At 41.2% G+C, this 10954-nt stretch overlaps 1 long non-coding RNA gene across 1 annotated transcript; it reads left to right on the forward strand.

The window, feature by feature from the left end:
- The first annotated feature begins 1834 nt into the window (after positions 1-1834).
- On the forward strand, positions 1835-10503 carry LOC125780656 (uncharacterized). Its single transcript, XR_007423927.1, has 2 exons — positions 1835-3129; positions 9796-10503. It is a non-coding gene; the product is annotated as an uncharacterized LOC125780656 (long non-coding RNA).
- Positions 10504-10954: the final 451 nt, after the last annotated feature.

Below are 10954 nucleotides of genomic sequence, written 5' to 3' on the forward strand. Positions count from 1 at the left end.
GTGAATTTAATGTGCAATTCTAATACAATATTAAGAAAAAAGAAAAATCCAGATTTACATAATGTCCAACATCTCTCTCTCTCTCTCTCTCTCTCTCTCTCTCTCTGTTTCTTTCAGTCCCCTTTTTTCTGTTTTCCCCCAATCCTCTCAATTCTCCTCAATCTTTCTTTCCTTCTTTTCACACCTGCCTCGTACTCCCCACTGTTACTTTGTTTCTCTCTCTCTCTCTCTCTCTCTCTTTCTCTTTCTCTCTCTCACAAATTTAGATAGAAGTCATTGTAAAAGTGTTTTTTTCTTTGTAAATATCGAGCATTGGTGAATTTAATGTGCAATTCTAATACAATATTAAGAAAAAAATCCAGATTTACATAATGTCCCACATCTCTCTCTCTCTCTCTCTCTCTCTCTCTCTCTCTCTCTCTCTCGCTCTCTCTCTTGCCCTCTTACTATTTCTTTCTGTTTCTTTCAGTCCCCTTTTTTCAGTTTTCCCCCAATCCTCCCAATTCTCCTCAATCTTTCTTTCCTTCTTTCCACACCTGCCTCATACTCCCCACTGTTACTTTGTTTCTCTCTCTCTTTCTCTTTTTCTCTCTCTCTCTTTTCACAAATTTAGATAGAAGTCATTGTACAAATATGGAACAACTATTGGTCCATTTATTGTGCAATTCTAATCCAATATTAAGTAAAATTGCCAGATTTACATAATGTCACACATTTGCTCTTTGTCTCATTTTAGTTAATTTTTTTTTCTTCTACCTCTGTCTTTTCTCTTTTACACTCTCCGTTTCTTCTTCTTTTTCCCTCTAATCAGTCACTTTTCTTCAAATCTCTCTCTTTTCTGAATCTGAATCGTTCTCCTTTTTCTTTCTCCAGATGTTACTTCCAGGTTTCCATGTAAAACTCATCCCAGTGTCTCGTCAAATTAGGATTGGACACCTTACGCAACTCATGCTTAAAGATGTTTACTAAAGTAAAATAATGTAGATTTAACCTCTCTCACCCACAGAGTCACAGTCTATTAGCGCTCCTATTTTAACAATAGCATTAAAAATTCTCCTTTATCATTTATTATTCTGCCTGCAGTCATTTGCGCTGTTGTTCAGGCTGTGGATCAGAGAACCCACTCGTCTGGCCCGAGGCCCCCCGATCCGGCTGCTCCCCTCGCCCGGCCTTCAGCAGTTTACTGAATGCACTGATCCGTGATGTGTCATCCTCCCATCTTTTCTCCTCTTTTGTTCTTCTTGTCTTGTCGTCTCGTAAATCCCCACAGAGCTCTATCTGTCTCTCTACAACACTACACACACACACACACACACACACACTGGTAAAGTGGATAGGTGTGAGGAAGAATGTGTGTTCGGGTATTTATCTCTTTGTGAGGACCACATTTTTCCTAGTTTGGTGAACATACAGTCATATGAAAAAGTTTGGGCACCCCTATTAATCTTAATCATTTTTAGTTGTAAATATTTGGGTGTTTGTAACAGTCATTTCAGTTTGATATATCTAATAACTGATGGACACAGTAATATTTCAGGATTGAAATGAGGTTTATTGTACTAACAGAAAATGTGCAATATGCATTAAACCACAATTTGACCGGTGCAAAAGTATGGGCACCCTTATCATTTTATTGATTTAAATACTCCTAACTACTTTTTACTGACTTACTGAAGCACAGAATTGGTTTGGTATCATCATTGAGCTTTGAACTTCATAGCCAGGTGTATCCAATCATGAGAAAAGGTATTTAAGGCGGCCAATTGCAAGTTGTTCTCCTATTTGAATCTCCTCTGAAGAGTGGCATCCTGTTTCCTGTAGCTGCAGATGTAACAGAGTTAGAATTACCAGATAATATAATTAATGAGTTTCACCAAAATTGCTCTACTATTATAAAAATGGGTAAAAAAGTCTAAAAAGTTCATTTTTTTGTGAAAGTTTATATTTTTGTAAAAAAGGTTAAATATATTTTTGGGAGCTTTTCATTTCTTGCTTTGACGTCCCTGCAGGCTGTGTCCCTCTGCTGCTGCCGTACCTCCATCAGACGAGTGAGAGCTCTGAGATGGATGGTTCGTAGCTGCTGCAGTTTCTCTCTAAATTATATATTTTCTAATCTTTATCTAGTTAAAAACTTTAAAAACACTGTTCTATAACTTTATAAAAATATCTAGTGCTCTATTTATTATTAAGTTTTGATAAGAAATGTTAACTTTATCGAGTTTAGTCTAGACATGTGCTCCGCACGTGCGGGCCGCATTATATAACTCATGTCTCTAAAGTAAAATGTGAATTAAGCTAATCCCTTTTTATCTTATTTTACTTTCTACAACCTCAGTGTGCTATACCTGCAGCCGTTCATTGCAAGACGTGAAGGATTATTTGATTTAATCTGTTTCAGGTATGTTGCTCCCTAGACTTTCCCTCCAAAGATGTTCTTTAAATATTTCTAAATATGTTATTAATTAATTAATTTTTCTAATGCTGTTGTGCTATAAGATAAAAAAAATGCTTTCCTCTGTAAATTTTTGAATATGTTTTTATGAGAAAAACAAGCTATACGATCACGTACATGTTATGTTAAAATACTGTTTTAAAAAGAGAACACTCAGACGAGTGAGAGCTCTGAGATGGATGTGTGCTATACCTGCAGCCGTTCATTGCAAGACGTGAAGGATTATTTGATTTAATCTGTTTCAGAATAAACAGAGTGGAAAGCAGCACTGGTCTGAGACTCATTTACTGACCAAACAGTGGTCGTTACAGTGGTGCCGTCGACTCCGTGATTCCTGGTCAGCTTGATGCAGATCGCCGTGGGTGTGCTGCGGAATTCAGCGCAGGAGTGTTGTTGTGCTGCGGAGACTCAGCGAGGGAGTGCTGCGGAGATTCAGCGCGAAAGTGCTGTTGTGCTGCGAAGATTCAGCGCGGGAGTGCTGCGGAGATTCAGCGCGGCTGTGCTACCGAATTCAGCACGAAAGTGCTGTTGTGCTGCGGAGACTCTGCGCGGGTGTGCTGCCGAAATCAGCGCGGGTGTGCTGGTGTGTTTCCGAAACTCCTTCAGCGCGCGGACAGTGAGATCGCACCCTTTCAGCGCTGCGGAGCTCTTTGCAATGCTTTTAAAGCATTAGTCAGGTACAGGGGACTGCTGAATCGTTATTAAAGTGTGCATTTTTTTTTGTTTTTTTCTCTCTTTCACCTGATTTGTGTAAGTTTTAACGTTTACTGAATTCAGAGCTAAAATTGCAAGTAAGTCTATGTATTCTGTTGATATGGATCACAATTTGAGTTTTGGAAGGGGTAGAGGTTTTATGTCTGTGCCTGTGACACCTAAATTTAATGAGAAATATTTAGGTACTTCTGTGCTAACTGAGAGTAATGGTGATTCAGGGTTGGGTCAGGATTCAGTTGAATCTACTGTGGGGCAGTTTGCACAGGGTGGGCCAAGTCACTCTACACCTTTTGCTCATGTAAATCCAGTACAACAGCTGAGTGAAATGATTAGTCAAATGGGTTCACAGATTGGTGATGCTATCATTGAAAAACTAGCTTCACAGGGTTCAGTAAATTGCAATACGAACCAATGCACTGTACAGCAAGACAGACCTAGTGGTGGTGAAACGCCATTTATAAATGTGAGTGTCAGTCCTAATAGGGAACCAGTCATTTTCCGGGGTGATGATTCAGACAAATGCTCAGTTACAGAGTGGATTGACATGATGAAGTCCTATGTCAGAAAACAGAATTACACAATAGCTGAACAGTCAGATGAAGTACTCTGTAGGTTGATGGGTAGGGCTAGAGATGTAGTTCGAATAGGCTTGAGAAGCGATCCCACACTTAATGCCAGAGAAAATCCAGATGCAATCTACAACATACTGCTGCAGTATTTTAGTAAGACATCGTCATGCCTGCCACTTGCAGACTTTTATTCTACACTTCCAAGACACAAAGAAAATCCTGTTGATTACTGGATACGTGTCAACAAAGCAGCAGACCTCGCTGATGAGGGCCTTCGTCGTCAAGGCAGACACATGGAAAACATGACAGAGGAGGTAACCAGAATGTTTGTTAAGCACTGTCCAGACCCTGAGTTAGCTTATGTGTTCAAATGCAAGCCGATTCACAAGTGGAGTGCAAAACAGATTCAAGAAAGAATTGATGAATACCAGCGTGAAAAGAGATCTATGACTAGTGCATCAGGTGCTGTACATTTACGACACAATGCAACTGCTGCTCATGTGAAAGACAGTGATGTGACTGTAAATGGACAGACAGTGTCCAAATGCAGCAATAATGTCCCTAACACTAGCGAAACAATTGTGATGTCCCAACAACATGCCAGTCAGAGTGATGCCATGTTAAGTCGCATGATGACAATGCTTGAACAGGTCTTGGAAAAAGTCCAGAAAAAGAATGCAGTGACATCTAACCATCATGAGGGTAGAAGAAGGAGCTGGCGCAACATCACAACTTGCAGCGTGTGCGGTGAGAACGGTCATAGTACTAAATCGCACTGTTTCTCAGCGAAGTTATGTTTTCGCTGTTTCTCTCCAGGCCACACTAAAAGCTCATGTACAGCCAAACTGTCCCAGCAGAGCAATGTGCAGGAAAACTAACAGACCTGTGTATGGAGGGAGGATGCCCAGGTCAGATGGAACACTCCCAATATGAATTTGATGCTCAAGATGGATCAGAACAAACTGTTTTTCAGAACACACAAAAGATTAGGAGCAGTGACAGTCTGTTTTATACTTCAGTAATGGTCGAAAACAAAGTGCCACTCAAAGCTATGCTAGACAGCGGATCCATGGCGTGTACGCTCAGTGAAGCAGCAGAACTGAAGCTTGTTGAAGCTGGAGCCGTGACTGAAACAAGTCGGTCAGACACTGATGTAATACTCATTGGATGTGGAGGTAGCCGTGTGAAGCCAAAGTCTACAATAGAGCTCACCATGGAGATTTATGGCTGCAATATTTCTGTTCCTGCTCTTGTAGTCCAAAATCAATCAGATGATCTAATTATTGGCACTAATGTTATTAAGCATGTTCTTAGTCATCTGAAACAAAACAGTCACTACTGGAAGGTGATTTCTACTCCCACCTCAGACTGTCATGAATCTGAGCAGTTCTTGTCTCTTCTTGCTGGTCTTAGTCGCTGGACCAGTGGTGACGCTCCTGACAAAGTTGGTACAGCAAAATGCAACACAGCTGTCACTTTAGATGCTGGTACTGAATATCTGTTGTGGGCTAAGCTACCTGGAAAAACTGTAGTATCGCCTGGCAGTACTGTTATCGTGGAACCCACCTCCTCACGTGCTGCTCCCAGAGGTTTGATGGTTGCCCGGGTTGTGACACCTTTATGGGGAGATAAATGGATCCCATTAAAAGTGCTGAATGCATCTTCCAATCCTATTACTATAAGGAGAAATGCCAAACTTGCAGATGTTTTCACATGTTTAGCTCTTGAAGACATGAAACGTCCAGAATCACTGTGTAGCAAAGTCCAGATTACTAGCCATGGTCAGAATGTTCCCAAAGGCTCTGACATTTCCAGATCCCATGAGAGTAACACAGCAGATGTGAAAGAAAAACTGAAGCTTGCGGGCCTGAGCGATCTTGATTTAGAGTCGTGTGATGTTTCTGAAACATGGAAAGACAAACTAGCAGACTTAGTTCTCAAGTATGAGGACATTTTCTCTCGTCATCATCTTGACTGTGGTGAAGCCAAAGGGTTTGTCCACAGAATCCACCTTGTTGACGACAAGCCATTTCGGCTACCATTTCGCAGGGTGCCTCCTGCTGAGTATCAGAAGCTAAAACGTGTCTTGGATGAGATGGAAGAGAGGGAAATAATCAGAAAGTCTACCAGTGAGTATGCCTCGCCACTTGTTCTTGTCTGGAAAAAGAATGGCGACTTAAGAGTGTGCACTGACTTCAGATGGCTAAACAAGCGGACACTGAAAGATGCACATCCACTGCCTCATCAGGCTGATTGCCTGGCCGCTCTTGGAGGAAATGCACTGTTCAGTACAATGGATCTGACATCTGGTTTTTACAACATGCCTCTCCATGAGGATGACCGAAAGTACTCTGCATTCACGACACCGATAGGGCTATATGAATATAACAGACTTCCGCAAGGTCTTTCTAATAGTCCTGGCAGCTTCATGAGAATGATGACGAGCATATTCGGTGACCAGAATTTCCTAAGTCTCTTGTGCTACCTTGATGATCTTTTGGTGTACGCACCAACAGAAGCACTGGCTTTAGAACGCTTAGAGCTAGTTTTCAGTCGCTTGCGTTTGCACAACCTGAAGTTAGCACCTAAAAAGTGTTGGTTCCTCAGGCGGTCAGTTAAGTTTCTTGGCCATATTGTGGATGAATCAGGAGTGTCTACAGACTCCAGCAAGATAGATGCTATCAGCCAGATGTGCACCAAAGACTTAATGGAGCAAGACGGTGTCACTCCCTCTCCATCTCGTATTAGATCATTTCTGGGCATGGTTAACTTCTATCAACACTTCATACCAAGTTATTCAGCCACTGCAAAGCCTCTGTTTGAGTTGGTAGCAGGCCAGAAGCAAAAGCGTAGGGGTAGACCCTGTGCAAAAGTTCGCACCCAGCACCGAAAGTTGTCTCCAAGTGACTGGACATCAGCTCATCAACAAGCATTCGATGCACTTAAGTCCTCTTTGCTGACCTGTGTCGTGTTAGCGCATCCTGATTTTACTAGACCCTTTATTCTGTCCACAGACGCTTCGCTAGATGGTTTAGGTGCTGTTCTCTCACAAGTTCAAGAAGGCCAAAGTAGAGCCAGACCCATTGCTTTTGCGAGCAAATCACTCACGCGTGCTCAGAAGAAGTATCCTGCACATCGTCTCGAGTTTCTTGCGCTAAAGTGGGCTGTGTGCGACAAATTTAGCCACTGGTTGAAAGGTCATGTATTCACAGTGTGGACGGACAACAACCCGCTTACCCATATCATGACCAAACCTAAACTTGATTCATGTGAACAGAGATGGGTTGCAAAGTTGGCTTCATATGAGTTTGATATCAAGTACATTCCTGGCCCTAGAAACATTGTTGCAGATGCACTCAGTCGCAAGCCATTTGTTAAACAGACCATCGGCAAGCGGATCTTGAAAGACTCCTATGATGAACTGCTTAGAGAAACTGTTCCTGTCTCTAACGATTCAGTTCAGAATGCTTTCAGGTGTTCAAGCTGCCCTACAGATCATTTCACAAGTTTGGGACAGAAAACGTGTGCACCAGTGTGCCACAAGAATCATTCTCTTTCTAGAGAGGAAGTGTCGGCTATTCTAGAGACACACAGTGTATGGGACTCTGGAGCTAGAGTGCGTGCTACAGACGTGTTGGATCACTTACCCCAGATGATTTCATCTGATGCTGATATCATCCCTTATTCAGAGAGAGAGCTGCGTGAGGCCCAAATGACAGATCCTGTGTTGTCGAGAGTGCTGAACTATGTGGTCAGAGGACGGAGACCATCAAGACGAGAAAAGGCCAGAGAGTCTTTAATGGTTCTAAGGTACTTAAAACACTGGGATAAATTGGTCACTTGCAGTGGCATTCTGTATCGAGTATGCAAAGATCAAATCTCAAAGAAGAAAAGACACCAATTTATTGTCCCTGACTCTTTCAAACAAGAAGTCTTAAAAGGCGTCCATGACTGTGCAGGGCATCAAGGGCAATTTAGGACCTTAGCAATAGCTCGTCAGAGATTCTTTTGGCCCCATATTGACAGGGATGTGCGTGAATATGTCAGACACTGTCCTAGATGCGTCATTGGTAAATCTGCTGATCCTGAGGGTAGAGCCCCGTTAGAGAGTATCAAAACTACGTCACCTCTTGAGATCGTATGCATTGATTTCTGGTGTGCGGAAGACCGCAACAATAGGTCTGTTGATGTACTTGTGGTCACAGACCATTTTACCAGGTTATCGCACTCATTTCCATGTAAAGACCAATCTGCAAAGCAGGTAGCTAAGCAGTTATGGGACAAGTATTTCTGTATATATGGATTCCCAGAGAGAATTCATTCTGACCAAGGAGCTTCATTTGAGAGTCAGTTGATCAGTGAGTTGCTTAAGATCGCTGGAGTCAGAAAGTCCCACACAACTCCTTACCACCCAATGGGTAATGGCAGTGTTGAACGGTTTAATAGAACCTTGGGAAATATGATTCGCGCTCTTACCCCTGACGCTAAGAGAAATTGGCCACAACAGCTGCAAACTTTGACGTTCATGTACAACTGCACAGTGCACGAGACAACAGGCTACCCTCCTTTCTTCTTGATGTTCGGTAGGGTTCCACGCCTTCCCATTGATTTGATGTTCAAAAACATCTTGAAAGACCCTGAGATTGGCAGTTATGATCCTTACGTCAAGTCTCTGACAAAAGACCTTAAAGACGCAATGCTGGTAGCTCAACAACATGCTGACAAAGAACAGCGTCGTCAAGAGCAGATCTACAACCGTCGTGTGAAGGGTTCACAAATCACAGTTGGTGACAGAGTTTTGGTCGCAAATAAGAGAGAGAGAGGAAAGCGAAAAACTGCAGACAGATGGGAGTCCACAGTCTACACTGTTGTCGGTGTGAACGAGTCAACTCACACATACAGAATCCATAATCCTGTAACAGGTCAGGACAGAGTTGTTCATCGTAACTTGCTGATGCTTGCAAATTTTCTTCCCTTGGACATGGATGCAGTGTCAGATGCCTCCTTTGCTGAATCCCAATCAAGTGTGTCACATGACATCTCTGACGTGGATGAAAGTCTGCCCAGAACAGACATTTCTGAAGAAACGTGCACAAGAATTCAAGACTGGGTATCTAGTTTGCCTTGTAGTGAGGATAATGTGAGCAGCATTGAAAATGTTGAAGCCCCACAAACTGTACAGTCCCCAGTCCCAAGTCAGGCACACACAGGACAGACTTTTCACTCAGAAAATGTAGACCAGCTCAGTGATGACACCAGATCTGATTTAGCCACATCTGAAAACCATGTACATGCACGCACTAGTGAACCTCCAACACAAACTGTTAGTTCAAGTTCTGTACATGAGGTTAGGTCACGTGTGGGTCGCATAGTTAAGCCAGTTGATCGCTTGATTTACACTATGTCGAAGCAGGTAACTGACAGAAAAAGTTATAAAGCCATTGATAAGTTTGCTAAGTCAGTTTTTCAAGTATTCAAATGAGTCAGTTCTAATGTTTTACAGTTCTAGGAAGGTCAAGAAGGCACCTTAAAAAAAAAGTTTTTTTATTTTATTCTGTTCTAATAACATTGCAAACTATTCTGGGTTAGCTCAACCTTTTTTTTTTTTTTTCTTCTCTTTCTTTTTTTGTTTTGGCTCAGAGTGTAACTTATTGTGGAACAGGGTTACTGTGGGATGTAGGCTGCATCCTGCTTCCAGAAAATGGTGGAGAATTGGCGCCATTCTCTTTCCCTTTTCATCCCTGGTTGGGATACTCTTTTAAGTTGGAGAATTGTGAATTACCTGTGTCCAAGGAAAATGAAAATTTAGTGTGTGATTTTTGTATCTGAGTGCCCAAGCAATATGTGTGTTCATTTTGATGAAATTCAGTGGGGGAGGGTGTAACAGAGTTAGAATTACCAGATAATATAATTAATGAGTTTCACCAAAATTGCTCTACTATTATAAAAATGGGTAAAAAAGTCTAAAAAGTTCATTTTTTTGTGAAAGTTTATATTTTTGTAAAAAAGGTTAAATATATTTTTGGGAGCTTTTCATTTCTTGCTTTGACGTCCCTGCAGGCTGTGTCCCTCTGCTGCTGCCGTACCTCCATCAGACGAGTGAGAGCTCTGAGATGGATGGTTCGTAGCTGCTGCAGTTTCTCTCTAAATTATATATTTTCTAATCTTTATCTAGTTAAAAACTTTAAAAACACTGTTCTATAACTTTATAAAAATATCTAGTGCTCTATTTATTATTAAGTTTTGATAAGAAATGTTAACTTTATCGAGTTTAGTCTAGACATGTGCTCCGCACGTGCGGGCCGCATTATATAACTCATGTCTCTAAAGTAAAATGTGAATTAAGCTAATCCCTTTTTATCTTATTTTACTTTCTACAACCTCAGTGTGCTATACCTGCAGCCGTTCATTGCAAGACGTGAAGGATTATTTGATTTAATCTGTTTCAGGTATGTTGCTCCCTAGACTTTCCCTCCAAAGATGTTCTTTAAATATTTCTAAATATGTTATTAATTAATTAATTTTTCTAATGCTGTTGTGCTATAAGATAAAAAAAATGCTTTCCTCTGTAAATTTTTGAATATGTTTTTATGAGAAAAACAAGCTATACGATCACGTACATGTTATGTTAAAATACTGTTTTAAAAAGAGAACACTCAGACGAGTGAGAGCTCTGAGATGGATGTGTGCTATACCTGCAGCCGTTCATTGCAAGACGTGAAGGATTATTTGATTTAATCTGTTTCAGAATAAACAGAGTGGAAAGCAGCACTGGTCTGAGACTCATTTACTGACCAAACAGTGGTCGTTACACAGATCAGACCTGCAGAACAGTCAGGAGGAATTCTGGATCATTCCTCTTCACTAAACTGTTTCAGTTCAGCTATAATATTATGGGATATCTGGTGTGAATCTCTCTCTTGAGGTCATGATGCCACAGCATCTCAGTTGGGTTCAGGAGGTCAGGACTCTCCAGAAGGCGCTGTGTTTATTTTCTTCTGTTGAAGTCGTTCGGTTGTTGATTTACTTCTATGTTTTGGGTTGTTGTCCTGCTGCATCATCTACCTGTAATTTATTTAACTCTATATAACATTAGAATACTAAACCCAAATAAACATAAAGGATAAAGTCAGTGATCAGTGAGAGTGTCTACCTGCAATTTATTTAACTCTATATAACATTAGATTAGAATACTAAACCCAAATAAACACAAAGAATA

The sequence above is a fragment of the Astyanax mexicanus genome, chromosome 13 (genome assembly GCF_023375975.1).
Source record: "Astyanax mexicanus isolate ESR-SI-001 chromosome 13, AstMex3_surface, whole genome shotgun sequence".
In the NCBI taxonomy this organism is placed as follows: Eukaryota; Metazoa; Chordata; class Actinopteri; order Characiformes; family Acestrorhamphidae; genus Astyanax; species Astyanax mexicanus.